The 14,691-nt window shown below is 37.1% G+C and overlaps 1 long non-coding RNA gene across 1 annotated transcript; it reads right to left on the reverse strand.

Moving 5' to 3' along the window:
• Positions 1–783: 783 nt before the first annotated feature.
• Positions 784–14,367, reverse strand: LOC119878663. Its single transcript, XR_005387055.1, has 4 exons — positions 14,297–14,367; positions 13,607–13,710; positions 3,414–3,527; positions 784–843 (listed from the first exon to the last, which is right to left on the reverse strand). It is a non-coding gene; the product is annotated as an uncharacterized LOC119878663 (long non-coding RNA).
• Between the last annotated feature and the right edge of the window lie 324 nt (positions 14,368–14,691).

Here is a 14,691-nt window from a genome sequence, read left to right on the forward strand (position 1 = left end):
GTAGGCCAGCTGCCAGGCACAATTAGTGCAACTGTCCTTTATCTCTGCACATTTTTAATTAAGAAACATAAAAGAGCTCACCGAACACAAAGAGGCTGGCTTCTCAGAAACAACAAGGAGGAATGTTCGTTAGAGTCACAAGCAGTCATCACAGGCAGAAAAAAAGATATTCCGAAAACAACACATATCTAAACAAACATTTTAATGAAAACCTTAGAATTTTATAGAATTTGTTGCTGAGAGTCCTTTTAAGGCAGTCAGGAGAAGGTAGGATATTAATGTTTGATGAGGAAACAGTAGCTATTAGTTCAAGTATTTGCTTCTCTAGCCAGACTTTTTTTTTTCTTCTCTTCTTTTTTTCTTTTCTCCCCTTTTGAGGGGAAAGCTCTGAGTTTGGAATTGAAACTTGAGAATTTCAGACTTGTCACTTATTAGATGCTTCTGTTGGGAGAAAGTGAATATGTGATTAAGAGAATAAACGCTTGAAATTTGTGTATATGTCGTATGCTCCCACACCCACCTGTTTTTAGGGTATTCCATCTCAGAGGGCAATGAAAAGACCACTAAGATTTCAGGTCTAATATTGATATTCTAGTCAAATATTTAATAATTAAATGATTATTAATAATTATTAGAATTATAATTATAGAATTAAACAATACTTTTTATAGAATTTTTTATAGAATTTATTTAATTTTAGAGGATCCCTGGGTGGCTCAACGGTTTGGCGCCTGCCTTTGGCCCAGAGCGCGATCCTGGAGTCCTGGAATCGAGTTCCGCATAGGGCTCCCAGCGTGGAGCCTGCTTCTCCCTCCTCCTCTGCCTCTCTCTCTCTCTCTAGGTCTATAATAAATAAATAAATAAATAAATATAAAAAAAGAATTTATTGAATTTTATAGAATTTTTAATTATAGAATTAAACAATCATAATAATTAAACAATTAATAATATTAATAATCTCAAATATTCGCGTCTTGGGTTTGAGTGGGCATATGTGAGTCCATGTACCTCCTATTATGAAATATTTCTGTTTCATAATAATGTATTTTGGAAACTACCAGAACATCAAGGAATTACTACAAAATGTTTCTTTGTGATGGAAATATCTGGATATAAAAAGCCAACCATAAATCCCATATCTACATATCTGGATATATAACAAACATATGTGACTCACAGATGACACAGAAATTAAATATCTAAGTAAGAGACTGCTTTTTGTTTTGCTCTTCTATCAGTAATGTGTAGATACACTCTTATAAACTCTTTAAGCATGTGAGTTATGGGGAAATGCACTGTTTCATTTGGTAAAGGGTAATCTACATGCAAATGAGGCATCTTACTATTTAGAATTCAGGTTTTTACTCAATCCCCCCACTTTTGGTTACTCTCAACTATGTCTGGTTTCCCTGATCCTGAAGTTTGTTGGTTTCTTTTCAGAAAACAGAACTTCCTTCTTCTGCTCAGGTGTATGCAGGAGACAAGGTCCCTGGTGCCCAGGACAGTGAAAATGTCGGCAGTTCTCTTCTCTTTTAATTTTTTTAATGTGGAATTTAAGTGAAACCTTCAGCTTCCGGGTGAATTTGGCACACATTAGCGATTCCTTTCATTGGCTGGATATGAGAAGTACCTTGAAAGTTTAAGGGAAACAAAATCAAGAAGATGAGAGAGAGAGAAAAAGGAGGAAGGAAAGAAGGAAGGAAGGAAGGAAGGAAAGAAGGAAGGAAGGAAGGAAGGAAGGAAGGAAGGAAGGAAGGAAGGAAGGAAGGAAGTCAGCCAAGGAGAGAGGGAGAGAAGGAGAAGGAAAGAAGAAGGAAAGGAAAATGAAGGTGTGTATTATTAACTCAGAGAGTCTTTTAATTGGGTGCTGGAGGTGGTTACTAGGGGCTCGGCTGTTGTTTTCCTGTTTCTTGCAATTTCATCACCACAATAGTTGCCTTCTGCTTTCTCACTTTTCATTAAAAAAGAATCTACTAAATATCCAGGTTTGTGCCACTGTTTTCTTCAGCACCTGATTTAGGATAGCAACACTCTCTTATTTATCCCCCCCACTTCCCTCTCTGTTTTATTTTTTCCTAATGCATGTCTCCTTACTTTTAAAGAATTTGCATTTTATGTAGTCATTTTCCCTTGCTTTTCCTAATAGAACAGATATGCTATAAAGCAGGAATTTATATTGATCTATTGCCAGTTTTTTTCCTTTCCTCAAAGAGAGCTAGATATAATTTCATGTTAAATAAAGAGTTCTTGACTACAGCAGTAAATGAGTGACCTCATCCAAATGTATAAAAAAAAAACCAGAGAAAACATAATAACATAAAACTTTAAATTTGTTTTGTCTGCTTTTACTAGATCAAGAGGACTTAAAAATTAGGGATAGAGCAATTCTGAATTATATTACTACTAAATTATTCATGTTTTCTAACAGTAGAGTTGATACTAAACACCCAACATAAAAAAAAAAATCTAGAAAATAAGCTTAGAATTAAAAAAACCAACAAATGCTTGGAAATTAAAAGTAAAAACAAAGACAAAACTCCATTCCTAAACAATTTTGAGCTACTGTGATATAAATAATAATAAAATACCTCATTATTATTTTTTTAAATACCTCATTTTAGACTAAGTAAATGATGAACAAACAGAAACTCAACATTATGTCAACAGTAACAAATAAGATCAGTTTCCAGATCTGACCCAGAAGAGTTAACCCCAAAAGTTAACAGCCTGATAAAAAATTTACTCCAATATGTATTGAAATCAGTTGATTACACAGAGATACATGAGCTTCCACACAACCAAAAAGTCTTGAAATAAAATAGGGTATATTTAAGTAGGCGCGTTTGGAAAAGTTTTAAAATGTATTTTTTCCTTTGTGTTTCTATATGATATTTATAAATCTTCACTCATGTATCCAAATGTGTTTTTTTATTACATGTCATATTTACTATTTGAATAAGAACATTTTCTCTGGGGCTAGTAATGAAGCCAAGTTAATGTCTTGGCAACAAGCTTTCTTTTTGTGTCATGAATCCCCTCTTGTTGTTGTGAAACGATCCCCCGTGTGGTCAGGACGAGCCACCATCCTCATTTCAAACTGGCCAGTGCCATACAGAACCACCCCATGACGGTATGGTGGGTAAAACAATAAACACCCCCTGTCTCATGAGCAGGGGACCTGGAATCCCAGGCGCTATGACGGTGGGGGCATCTATCACCAAATGACATTGACGTCACTCTGGGAATATTGGGGAGCAGACAGAGTGGGGTCATCATGCCAAACACATGAAGGTCTTAAAAATTTGTATTATTTTTATTTTGTTTGCAGAATTTGAAACAGGTTTAAAAAAAATAGAGTTGGTAAGCATGGAAGTCTATTACTACCTTCAGGGACTGTGGGACTGTCCACTTACCCATCAAAGGTAGGACTTTGGGTCTGCTGTGGCCAGAGCCACAAGATGAGCAGATAACCGGATGGCAGTGCTGTTGGTTTAGAAGCGTTCTTTATGGTCCAGAAATTATCACAGCTGGGGGAAGAAATAGATAAATAAGATGTAGATGAAGGGTGATTCACACTTCAGCTCATGAAGTGTGTTTTGGTATAATGCTATGTATCAAATATGTCTCAATAAAAGGAAAAATGTGCAAAAAAATTTTCACCTGGGTTGCAAAAGTAAGTAAGTGGAAAAATACCTATTCTTTGTTCTTTGTGTAATTTTGTGACTGTTCTAAGCAAGAGGCAGGATGAAGTGACTGACAGATACACAAAAAGTAATCAGTTTCAATTCTTATATAAAACTATCTGATTTTTACCACGAATCCTTAATTCTGCCCAAATGTCTTCCTAAAATCCTCTACTAATGTTAAAATTTCAGTGGATCGACAAGTCTCTTCCTTCTTTTTTGCTCTTTTAAATATTAGCTGGCTCGCAAGTGTCACTTCAGCAAATGAAAATTTTTGCAAGGATTGTGCTTAGAATTTATCATCCCATTAAATAAATTAAAGGATTTCTTGAAACGACATGACCAGCAACTGCTAACTATTGAGGTAAAAACACTACTCATGATAATTGTAAGAATTATTAGATGAAGGGAGGAGTTGGAATCCTGTGAATTTGCCATGTGGAAGAGCATAAGCATCTGCAGGTGGGTGCAGTCCAGATGAGCATTTCCCTGAGCGGCGCCCTAGCTGGGGGGCAGGGGCAGGGGCAGTTACAGATGACCCCAATGATTTCCCCCAATGATTTCCTCCTCACAGGCCTCCTCTGCTTGGACAAGTCGGGGTCTGGCCAAGTTTTCATACTCAGAAAACCCCCTAAAGCTTCTAAAAATGAGATCTGAAATATGTACAAATACTAGCTGACACACCCTAGGTCTCTGACCTCAAATACCTTTCCTCTTTCTCTTCATTTTTATTTAGTTTAACCCCACTCAGAAAAGAAAGGATATTGTCATAAATGGTAATCCAAAAACTAAGCCTTGATTCATTTTCCCACATAATTGTGGAGTCACGTTTAATATTTTATGCAGCAAATAAAACTTGACCCCAACAAAGCAAATCACTGAACATATAGAGAAACACAAACTATACATTTCCTTTTAACAGTTTCACAATTTTTAGTAAAGAAAAAAAAAAGTTGATATATTTTTGCTTTTAAATGTAATGCTTATTAGAGGTAAATACAAAATGGAGAAGAAAAAAAATTAGTTCTCTATTATACCACCACATACTTTTCTCATTTTGAAGTTTTCCTTTTTTAATTGAATTTCATTTTTTTTCCATCATGACAAATGCTCTCCTTCATCCCCATCACCTACTTCATCTATCCCCCTTCCCCCCAGCAACCATTAGTGTGTTCTCCGTAGTTAAGAGTCTGTTTCTTGGTTTGTCTCACTCCTTTTTGTTTTTTCCTTTACTCGTTTGTTTTGTTTCTTAAATTCTACATATGAGTGAGACTCTATGGTATTTGTCTTTCTCTCACTGATTTATTTCGCTTAGTATTATACTCTCTAGATCCATCCATGTTGTTGCAAATGGTAAGATTTCAATCTTTTTTTGGCAGAATATTCCATTGTTTTTGTGCAGGTGCACACATATATACATATCACTTTTTTTTTTTTTTTTTTTTTTTACGTATCACGTTTATCCATTCATCTATCGATGGACACTTGGACTGCTTCCATATCTTGGCTGATTTTTGAGGACCCTCCACACTGTTTTCCACAGTGGCGACACCAGTTTGCATTCCCACCAGCAGCATTCAAGGATCCTTTTTCTCCACATCCTTGCCAACCCTTATTTTTTGTACTGTTGATTTTAGCCACTCTGACAGGTGTGAGGTGATATCTCATTGTGGTTTTGATTTGCATTTCCCTGATGACGAGTGATGTTGAGTATCTTTTCATGTCTCTTGGCCATCTGGGTGTCTTCATTGGAAAAGTGTCTGTTCATGTCTTCTGACCATTTTTAAATTAGATTATTTGGGGATTTCTTTGTGTTCAGTTGTCTAAGTTCTTTATATATTTTGGACACTAATCCTTTATTGAATATGTCATGTGCAAATATCTTCTCATGTTTAGTAGTTTGTATTTTAGTTGCTGATTGTTTCCTTCACTCTGCAGATGATTTTTATTTTGATATAGCCCCAATAGTTCATTTGTGCTTTTGTTTCCCTTGCCTCTAAGGGAAATATCTAGAAAGATGTTGCTATGGCTGATGTCAGAGAAATTATTGCCTGTGCTCTCTTCTGGGATTTTTATGGTTTCAAGTTTCCCACATTTAGGTCTTTAATCCATTTTGAGTTTATTTTTGTGTGTGGTGTGAGAAAGTGGTCCAGTTTCATTCTTTTGCGTGTTACTGTTTAGTTTTTCCAATACCATTTGTTGAAGAGATTGACTTGTTCCTATTGGGTATTCTTGCCTCCTTTTATTTATTTTTTTTCTTGCCTCCTTTGTTAAAGGTTAATTGACCAGATATCGTGGGTTTATTTCTGGGCTCTCTGTTCTGTTCCATTGATCTATGTCACTATTTTTGTGCCAGTGCCACATTGCTTTGATTACGATAGCTCTGTGGTATATTCTGAAATTTGGGATTAGGCTACCTCTAATTTTGTACTTTTTCAAAATTGCTTTGGCTATTTGGTTACTACAGACTTTTAAACAATATTAATTCTTCAAAACCATGATTATGGAATTATTTTCCATTTATTTATGCCGTCCTCCATTTCTTTCATCAGTGTTGTATAGTTTCCAGAGAACAGGCCTTTCACCTCCTTGGTTAAGTTTATTCCTAGGCATTTTATTCTTTTTGATGCGATTATAAATTGGATTGTTAAATAGATTAAATTTATTGTTAGATTTGGTTTACTAATAGTTTCTTAAGGATTTTTACATATGTGTTCATCAGAGGGATTGGTCTATAGTTTTTTTTTTTTTTTTTTTTTTTTTGTAGTATTTTTATCTAATTTAGGAATTAGGCCAATGCTGGCCTCATAGAATGAATGTGGTAGCTCTTCTTTCTTTTCTTTCTATTTTTAGAATAATTTGAGAAGAATAGGTATTAACTCTCTTCACCCCCACCCCCGTTGTAAGTGTTTGGTAGAATTTACATGTGAAGCTATCTGGTCCTGGACTTTGTTGTTGGGAGTTTTTTGATTACTGATTCAATTTTATGCTAGTAATGGATCTGTTCAACTTTTCTGTTTCTTCCTGATTTGGTCTTGGTATGTGTATGTTTCTAGGAATTTATCCATTTCTTCTAGCTTGTTCAATTGTTGGCATATACATTTTTCATAATATTCTTTTTACGATCCTTAGTATTTCTGTGGTGTCAGTTGTTATTTCTACTCTTTCATTTCTGATTTTATTGATATCTTTTTTTAAAAAATCTTTTTTTTTAGTGAATCTGGCTAAAGTTTTATTAATTTTGTTTATATTTTCAAAGAACACACTCTGGTTTCATTGATTTTCTTTCTTTTTTTTTTTTTTTAGTTTCTGTATCATTTATTTCTGCTCTAATCTTTATTACTTCCTTCCTTCTGCTGGTTTGGGGTTTTGTTTGTTTTTCTTTTTCAACTCTTTTAGGTATAAAGTTAGGTTGTTTGAAACTTTTCTTGCTCCTTGAGGTAGGCCTGTATTGCCATATACTTCCTTCTCTGAGACACTTTTGTCGCATCCCAAAGGTTTTGGATCATTGTGTTTCATTTTTGTTTGTCTCTGTGGACTTTTTCATTTCTTCTTTGATTTTATGGTTGACTCATTCAATGTTTAGTAGCATGTCATTTAACTTTCATGTATGTGTGTTCTCTGCAGATTTTTTTTCTTGTAGTTCTACTCTTAAAGTGTTGTGATTGGAAAGATATGACCTCAGTCTTTTTGAAGTCGTTGAGACATGTTTTGTGGCCTAATATGATGTATTTTCTAGAAGTTCCATGTACATTTGAAAAGAATGTGTATTCCAGTTTTAGGATGGAATGTTCTGAATATATGTATTAAATCCATCTGATCCAATGTGTCATTCAAAGCTGCTGTTGCCTAGTTGATTTTTTGTTTAAATTATCTATCTGTTGATATAAGTGGGTGTTAAAGTCCCCTATTATTGTACACTATAGATTACTTCCTTTTAGTTTGTTATTAATTGTTTTATGTATTTGGCTGCTCCCATGTTGGTCACATACATACTTATAATCATTATATCTTTTTGTTGGATTGTCCCCTTTAAGATTATATAGTGTTTTTCTTTGTCTCACTACAATCTTTGTTTTAAAGTCTATTTTGTTTGATATGTATATTGTTACCCTTGCTCTTTTTTCACTTCCATTTGCGTGATAAATATTTTCTCAAGCCTTCATTTTCAATCTGCATGTGTCTTTAAGTCCAAAAATAGTCTTCTGAAAAAAAAAAAAGTCTTTTGTAGGCAGCATACGGATGGGTCTTTATTTTTTATTCATTCTGTCACCCTATATGTTTTGGTTGGAGTGTTTAGTCCATTTAAATTCAATATAATTATTGATAGGTATGTACATATTGCCATATTGTTTCTTGTTTTATGTTTGTTTTTGTCATTCTCCTCTGTTCTTTTCTCCCTTGCTTTCTTTTCTTGGGGTTCCCTGGCTTTACTTAGTGATATACTGGATTTCTTTACTTTTTGCATATCTACTACTGGTTTTTGATTTATGTATAACATCTTGTGCAGATAACAGTCTGTATTAAGTTGATGGTCACTTAAGTTTGAATCCATTGTGAAAGCACTAAATTTTTACTCCTCTCCCTGCCACATTTTAGGTATATGGTGTCACGCTTTACGTCCTTTAATTTTGTGAGTCCCTTGATTTATTTTTATAGATATACTTAATTTTACTGCTTTTCTGCTTCATACTTTTCTTATTCATGCTTCTAGTCTTTCCTTTCCACTCAGAGTCCCCTTTAACCTTTTTGGTATAGCTGTGTGGTGGTCATGATTTCCTTTATCTTTTTGTTTGTCTGGGAATCTCTTTTCTCTTTCCTTCTATTCTGAATGATAGCCTTGCTGGATAGATTCTTTCTGGCTGTAGATTTTTTTTTTTCTTTCAGTACCTTGAATATATCATGCCACTCTCTTTGGGCCTGCAGTGTTTCCACTGGAAAAAAAAAAAAACTGATAGCCTTATGGTTTTTCCCCCTCCTATATACAACTGTTTTCTTTTCTCTTGCTGTCTTTAAAATTCTCTCTTTGTTACTATTTTTTTTTTTTTTTTTGCCATTTTATTTACTACATGTCTCGGTGTGGACCCCTTTGGTCAATTTTGTTGGGAGCACTGCCTCCTGAATTTGGATTTCTGTTTATTTCCCTAGATTCCAGAAGTTTTCAGCTATTATTTTTCAAATAAATTTCCTGTCCCCCTTTTTTCCATTCTCCTTCTGGGATCCCTATAATGTGAATATTTTTATGCCTCATGGTGTTGCTGTGTTCCCTTAATCTATTTTTATTTATTGTTATTATTTTTTCTCTCTCCTATTCCTCTTGGTTTCTTTCCATTACTCTGTCCTCCAGGTCACTAATCTGTTCTGCTTCCTTTAGGCTACTATGTATCCCATCTACTGTATTTCAAATTTCAGTTATTGAGTTCTTCCTCCCTGGCTCATTCGTCTTTATGTATTCCAGTCTTTTAAAAAAAATATTATGAGTTTTTGAAGTTTCTATTTAAATTCCAGTTAGTTAACATACAGTGTAATATAAAATTCAGGTGTACAATATAGTGATTCAACACTTACATGAAATACCTGGTGCTCATCACAGCAAATGTACTTCTTAATTCCCATCACTGATTTAACCCATTTCCTTATCCACTTCCTTTTTGGTTACCATCAGTTCATTCTACATAGTTAAAAATCTGTTGTTGTTGTTGTTTAATTTTTATTTGAATTCTAGTTAGGTAGTACACTCTTTTTCAAGTCCAGTGAGTTATCTTTATGATCATTATTTAGAATTCCCTATTAGGCATATTATCTTTGTTTTGTTTAGATCTCTTGCAGTGATTTTGTTCTGTTCTTTCATTTGGGACATGACTCTTTTGTCTAAGTTTCTGTGTCTAACTTTTTTTCCCCCTCTTTTTTCTTCTTTAGTCTAACTTTCTGTCTGTTTCTGTGTTTTAGGAAAGTGAGTTGTGTCCTGCTCTTGAAAATAGTGGCCTTATGAAGAGGACATTGTATAGTGCCCTTCAGAGCAGTGTCTTCTGTTCATCAGAACCTAGTGGTGTAGGGCTGTCTCCTGTGTGTATTGCATGCACCCTGCTGTTGTGGATGAGCCACTTTTGCCTTTAGTCCAGTCATCTCTTTAGTCCACTTTAGCCCAGTGGATCTCTTTGCCTATTGTGAGCAGTGTTTAGTCCCTGTGTTGTTAGTGGGCTAGTCTGGAGCCACCTTGGGTTTTGAGTTGAGTCAGACCAGGTATTTGCCAGAGATGTAGTAGCACCGAACTACAGGGGTTTCTCCCTGTGTTGACCTCTGGGAGGATTTCATTGGTGAGCAGGGCCTGCAGTCAGACCAGATGTCTACCCCAGCCCATTGTTCTGGCTCCAGTCAGACTAGTGTATTTGATTATCTTCTCTTCTCCTTGGGGCAGGAACCACTTTGGAGTGGTGCTGGTTCCTGTCATTGCTGCTTGCATACTGGCACCACTTGGAAGACTTGTGAAAGAGGATGGGGGTGTGGATGGGTCTGCAGAAAGTGTGGGAGCAAAATGCACAGTGTTAGTAAGGTTTGTGGAAGAGGACCTGGTGCTGATTTGGGGAATGCCTGCTGAGTACAGTTGGAGGGGGTGGGTCAGCAGAAGTGAGAAGGGGCAGGGAGAGCTGTTAGCAAGCTAGGTGGAATGTTTGTGCTGTGCTAATTTTTCTAGTGTCCATGTCTCTAGACTCGGGGACGGGGGAGAGAAATGGTACCTGCCAGGGCTTTATTATTTGAGAAGTCTCCCAAAGATCTCTGTCCACCTCAGCACATGCTCTGAGATGAATAAACAGATTCCCTTCCAGTGTATCCAATGTGTTTTTCATACTGCTGCTTCTTTGTTATTTCTCAGTGGGGCTGTTTGTTGTGCTGTTTCTTTAAGGGTGGGGACTCCATTTCCTCTCACTCTCTGGGCTCTTGCAGAGCTGGGCATCTGATTTTTAAAGTTCCAGTTGTTAAGCCTTGCTGATTATAAGAATTGGAAAAATTGAGTGCCTCTGCTTTCCAGAGCCAACTGTGATGGGGATTTGTCTTCCCAGTGCAGATCCCTTGTGCCTGGAGTGCCCAATGTAGAGTCAATCCTTCTCCCTTATTCGTGTCCACAATGTCCCTCCTCCTTGGACAGCCTCGCATGTCAGCTTGGCTCCTGACTCTGTCTCTACCTTTCCTACTGTTTTCAGTGTGTCCTCTTCTCTACATTTAGTGGTGGGAGTCTTCTGACAGTCTTTGGTCCATTTCCTGGATTATTTATACTGATGTGGGTGTGATGTATTTGTTTCCAGGGGACAAGATAAGCCTACAATCCTCCTCCTCTGCCATCTTTCTTGGGAGTTCTTGATCTTTAGTTTTTAAATTATTACTAAAATATATACTCATTATAATAATCCAGACAAGCCTTAACTGCATAAGACAAAGGTTGAAAATTTTCTCATTTCAGAAGAAAGTTAAAAGTGTTAGTTGTATTATTTCCCACATTTTCTGTGTACATACATAACCTTAGTATACATATATGTTATATTACATGTAAATCTATAAGTTAAATTATATATGAATAAATGAATATGAATTATGCATATGTAAAATTTCAGATATGTATTGAAATTGTTTATGAAACTTTAAATTCTGTTTTACCTTGTGCTGATATGAGCACTGGTACATTAGCATATAACATTGACAGTTATCACTTCTAATGTTTGTACTATCACTGCGTTGAGACAAAATGCCAGAATTTAAATAGTGTTTACTTATTGTTATATGTTTAGATTATTAGAATTTTTACTCCTGTGAGTTATAATGAACAACTGTTGGATATAACTTTCCCCTTCTATATTTGGATTATATCCCTACATAAATAGATTTCCAAGAGTGGAATTAATGAAGAAAAGCTATCACTATTTGGTGTAAAATTGCCTTCCCAGTGTTTTTTATTATTTTTATGTCATCACAGCAATGTGTCAGTGTTATTAAAGCTCAATCATTGGAAGATTATAAAAACTTTTTATATCATAAAAAATGTTATAATCTCACAGTTTAGAGGAGAGAAATAGAATAGTAGGCAGGGGAACTAGTTAGGAATTGATTGCAATGAACAAGGAAAGAAAAAAATGTGAAAACCTGAAAACATTTTGCAATATAAGCATTTATTTGTTTGTTTTTTATTGATTTTAAATTAAATATCGAGGCACCTACTCTGTTATAAGAATTGTTCTGAGTGCTGTGCTGGGTGTTTAGTAAACCTAGAGACCACAGCTCACATACTTTTCTGGGCATGTAAATAAAAAGCAGAGTGAAGCTGAGATACTGAGGACATAATGGGGACAACTTGGTGGTAAAGGCGACTCTCCATTTTCAGGTGTGGTGACACAGTGGATGACGTTATCACCTACCTGCACCCTTTTTGGTGTGTTTCTGCAGTGCTTCCCTCTTTCTTCCACCATCCCTAGGGCCTTCTTTCCCGGATAACCTCTATTTATCTTTCAGTACTAGAGTACATGTGTTTTCTTCCAGGGAAAACCTCCATGTTGCTGCTTTTTTGGCATTTTTTTTTTTAATTTTCATAGAAACAGAGGGGGTAATATCCTTTATCTACATATTTAATTTTCAGCACTGAATTCTTGTTTTCATAACTATAGCTCCTATTGTTCATAGATTTCTTAAGAAAAGACTTATAAATCAGTAAAGAACACTTGCAAACATAAGGATACCTGAGAGTCTTTGCATTCATAGATGTCAGTCATTTCTAGAGAAATATTTTTCTTTCAACCATGTCTTCCATGTGAAGGCCCAGTGTGGGACGAGCATCTCACCCACCCTGACATGTCCTTATTCTTTGTCTCACACCAGGTCTACTTATTCCATCTCCTCAACAGTTCAGAGATCATGTGATTATGTGATTGATTTTCTTTCATATCACATGAGAAGATAAATGTGTATAGATAATATGTTGTATCGATTCGTTCATCATAGAGTTGACTCAAACACAATTACTACTGTTTTACTTCACTTAAAAAAGTTATGTCTTTAGCATTTTGTAGAATTGATGACTTTTTAAGGAACAGACTCTCTTTATTTTTGAAAGACTGTAAAATTAATAAGCCAAATCATAATTAACCATTTCCTCTCAAAAAACCATTTTTCTTGAAAAAAAAAAGTCTTCCTTCTGTTTATCATAGTTAGAAAATGAAGAATCAGTTTTTACCCTACTTTGTTGACTCCACATAAAGTCAGAGAGATGTAGTCATATATTGACATATTATGTATGGGAAATGTTCATACTGCTTTTCCCACAGTCATAATTTCCCCTTGGTAAAACTGTCTTACTTAGTCATGGCTATACTTTGAAATTATTAGAGAAAGCAAGGAATTGTATTAAATATGTCATAAAATGATTTAATTTGACAATGACACATGCATAGAGGATGTATTCACATCTTTGCCAATGTCTTATTTTGATGCTGAGACAGTATCTTATTTTCAATAATCAAATTTTAAAAGTTAAAATATATTAATTCACATTACATTGGGAAACAAAAATGAAAACATACAAATTCTGTTAAAGAAAAGCATCCTTTCCCCAGCTTCTATGTCTTTCATTTTACGAGTGTCATCTGTCTCCATATATGTTCCATTGAAATACATTTAACTGTTGTTTTCTTCTTTGTTCCTAAGCAAGAGCTTTATACAGGAGCTTTCTGACTGAGGCAAATTGGAGATATTTACATTTGTTTTGTAACATATTCTTGAAATACTTCAGGAACTATTCTCACCAATGTGTCTTGGAATTCTTTACCAAACTGTTCATCTCCATCTCTCACTTTTCTTAAGTTTTACTGTGCATTATAAATGTTTCTTAAGAAATTTGGTGCTTCAAGGGAGCCCAGGAGGCTAGGGGAATTGCTGACCTGATGCTTGGGGTGACGTCTCCCAACTCAGGGGTGGCGCCGAGATGGCGGTGGATGGGCCTTCCAGTGAGTGTTCCTGCGGGCTTGGGGCAGACTGAAGATTTCTGTTAGATTCGATAAGCACAACGACCAAAGGGAAAAAGCAATGAACTAGACTTAATCAAAATTAACAACTTATGCCAGCAAAAGTGTGAACAAACTACACACCCTGTATACAGTGTTTTGTGAATAGCCTGAGGGAGGATCGGGGGTGCGGGGGACATGAGGGCCTCCATGTTCTAGTTTGTGAAGAGCAAGCCTGCTCATGGACCAGAAGGACCCAGAGAGCCCTGATCGTCCACCCCCGGACCACAGGGGTGGGGGGGATTGGTCATCACATGTCGGGGTCCATGTACCTAGGACTGACTGGAAAGGTCATGGCTTGGGTCTCCCCTGCACAGAAGAGGGCTTACAGGGGAGTAGGGGTCCTGGATGAGCTGCCCTAGCCCTGACCACAGCCTCCTTCCCTGGCCTAGGGCAGCAGGGAGGCAGCTCTGACCCCGTGGAGCTGTGGAAGGGCTTCAGGAGCTGCCTCATGGGCATCACACAGGGGTCGGTGCATTCTCACCCCAACCCAGGATGCCAGCACCCCCACCTGGACCCACAGGCACCACAGTGACCCGAGGTGTGCAGGGAGAAGGTCCCACTCACCTGCGACTTGTCGCTGTGTGAGCACCTACACTTTATGCATTGGGGGTACTGGGGAGAAGTGGGCTTGTTCGGGGGCTGTGAGCCAGATCCAGGCACGAGTGCCTCCCACTGCCTGGGAATGCAGAGTAGCGCCAGGCAGCAGTGGAACCCTGGGGGCCAGGGTTCCGCCGACAATGGGGGTCCCGTGTCATCACTGTAGGTCGGGGGTCCAGTCAGCACTTAGCCTGGCACCCTGAAGACCAAGGGTGCGTTGGGAGGTCCTGCCTCACGCCGGATGGGAAGGGGTTGCAGGCACCCTCCCACATCCCTATTCCTACCTTCAGGCCCTCCAGGCCTCCCACCCTTCTAGGTAGACTGGGGTGTCCCAGCTGTCCTCCCACCCCCAAGGGTTCACA

This window comes from Canis lupus, unplaced genomic scaffold (genome assembly GCF_011100685.1).
Source record: "Canis lupus familiaris isolate Mischka breed German Shepherd unplaced genomic scaffold, alternate assembly UU_Cfam_GSD_1.0 chrUn_S1789H1986, whole genome shotgun sequence".
Lineage (NCBI taxonomy): Eukaryota > Metazoa > Chordata > Mammalia > Carnivora > Canidae > Canis > Canis lupus.